Source organism: Peromyscus eremicus, chromosome 3 (genome assembly GCF_949786415.1).
Source record: "Peromyscus eremicus chromosome 3, PerEre_H2_v1, whole genome shotgun sequence".
NCBI lineage: Eukaryota > Metazoa > Chordata > Mammalia > Rodentia > Cricetidae > Peromyscus > Peromyscus eremicus.
This window is the reverse complement of record NC_081418.1, coordinates 64558246-64561046: the sequence shown is the minus strand read 5'-3', so window position 1 is coordinate 64561046 and position 2801 is coordinate 64558246.

The window sequence follows — 2801 nt, the reverse complement described above, 5'->3', positions numbered from 1 at the left end:
ACCCAAGGGCCCGCCTAGGGATCTAGCTTTTGACTATACTTGGGCGCAGTCCCAGCTCCTGGCTGGAGGCACATCATCACCCCTCACGTAAGGTCTCTAAACCCTCCCTGCCTTAGCCTGGATACGCCACTTCTCTGGCCCAGTTCTCTGGGACCAGTGAACCTGCCCGGGAGCTATGCTCCATAAGGCAGCATTTGCCTGTTTTTCATCTGGTCTGATCTGGCCTTTTGCAACGGCAGCAACCTATCACTGAGAACTTGGTCTTGGTGTATCCAGTGCCAAGGACAGTCCTTTCAGGGTTGATCTTGGTTTCCCCACAGGGTTAGCACCAAAGTTTGTGTGAAGACAGAGGATGCTGAGACTCTCCAGATCTTTACAGCTGACTGTAGTTCAAAGGGGGAGCTGGCTTGAATCCAAAATGTTTCCCTTCCGCTCAGATCTCGAGGCTTTATCCCCCGTGCGGCAGTGCTAAGAGGTAGGGAGTTTGGGAGGGGACTGCTTCACGAGAGGTCTGAAATCACAGTGGAGTAACACTTTTACAGACTGTGGGAAAGTAGTGAAAACCTTAAGGGGTGGATCTTTTTGGAAAAAGTTTGTGCCTGGGAATATGCCCTTGAAGGGTATGACTGACACCTGGGTCCTTTACTCTCTCTTTGCTTCTCGGCTGTCATGAAGTGGTCAGCTTTCTTCCACTGCGATGTAGTACCTCAGCACAGGCCAGAGGTCACCAGGCCAACAGCCAGGAGGTGGTGGCGCACGCCTTTAATTCCAGCACTTGGGAGGCAGAGGCAGGCGGATCTCTGTGAGTTCGAGGCCAGCCTGGGCTACCAAGTGAGTTCCAGGATAGGCACCAAAGCTACATAGAGAAACCCTGTCTTGAAAAACCAAAAAAAAAAAAAAAAAAAAAAAAGGTCACCAGGCCAAGTGACCATGGACTGAAGCCTCTGAATGCTTGACCCAAAATAAAGCTTGCGCACTGTACATTGTACAGTTGTACACTGTTGATCTCAGGCGTTTTACCACAGGGAAGAAGAAAGATGCTGTGACTTTTCCTCCTCATCCGACACTACAACCCTCATGTTAACCTTTCTGTGCTAGCCACACTCAGTCACAATGCACACTCATGTTTGCATTAATGACTGTTCTCATTGCCCAGACAAAGGCAGCATGAATCTGGCGCCACAGTTTGTGGGGGGCGGAGCTAAGGCAGCAGGAGAGCACACACACTGCAGCTACAACCAGGAAGCGGAGTGAGTACCCACACTCAGTACTGCGGCCATAACCAGGAAGCGGAGTGAGTACCCACACTCAGTACTGCGGCCATAACCAGGAAGCGGAGTGAGTACCCGCACTCAGTACTGCAGCCACAACCAGGAAGCAGAGTGAGTACCCACACTCAATACTGCAGCCACAACCAGGAAGTAGAGTGAGTACCCACACTCAGTACTGCAGCCACAACCAGGAAGCAGAGTGAGTGCCCGCACTCAGTCTCTTTTCTCTTTTTACTCAACCCAAGACCTCAGCCCGGAGTGGTCCTGCTCACATTTAGGCTTGGTCTTCCCACTTGAGTTAGTCTAATCAAGAAACTCCCTCATGGACATGCCCAGAGGCTTGTCTCATAGCTGATTCTAGACCCTATAAAGTTGACAGTATTAACTATCACGCTGCTCATTCATACCCTAATAGGCCACTCTCTCCCATTTATTGATGATAAAGAGCACCTCCCCTCTGCTATCAATAATGATGCTTTGTATGGTCTAAAAGCAATGATTAAAAATAAACAAGATAAAAGAGTTACTGTTATTTTTCCCCTTCAGTGGTTGAATATTAATAGCGGGGCTAATGGAGACCTCATTAAGAAAGTAAGCTGAAGCCGAGCAGTGGTGTTGTTCACCTTTAATCCCAGCACTCGGAAGATAGAGGCAGGCAGAGCTCTGTGAGTTCCAGACCAGTCTGGTCTATAGAGTGAGTTCCAGGACAGCCAGGGTTACACGTAGAAACCCTGTCTCGAAAAACCAAAAATAGCAAGCTGACAAGCAACTTTCAAAGGCTTCATCAGGATTCTTCAACAGCACGTAGACACCGTGGTGATGGGCTGGGCAGTGAGAGAATGTCTCTCTAATGCACGCACCCTACAGATGGACAACAGCAATGACTGAGACTTTGGAGGCACAAAGGTTAATAGACCTTTTATTTCAATATCTCCACCACTGCATATAGTAGGTGCTCAAAAAATACTGAATAAAAGACTGAGCACACCCTATTGGGGAGCCCAAGTCCCTTCTTTTTACCACATACTTCTCAGACCTGTCCTCTAACACCCCTCAACAAATAATCCAACTGCACTACTTAATCTGGGAATACATAAAAGTTCCTTGACTCTTGGAACGTAGAGTAAGGCCCACATCCTATTGAGTATTCTGGATGCATTAGGAGAATGGAGTTAGTTGGACTTTTGGCACAAACCTCGTTTTGTGGAAGACACGTCCTGTTGGTGTGAAGAATCTCATGGGCCATCAGCTCTTGCCCACTCCCATAACTTTCTTCATTCTGACTTTCAGAAGAGATTGGTTTGTCTCTGTCTCAAAACCCCAAACACGGATTAACATAGGTGTGTGGGAATTTTAAAGCACAACCTCTCATCAGTAGATCAGGAAGTTGAAGCTCAGAGCAGCTTAGTGATGAGCTCATTCTCTCTATTTAGAACTGCTAGGACCAAAGAACAGAGGCTTGCGGTCTCGGGCTGGTGGCATTGCTCCCATGAAGCCATGACTTCTGGAACAGACAGAGGGAAGCGAGCA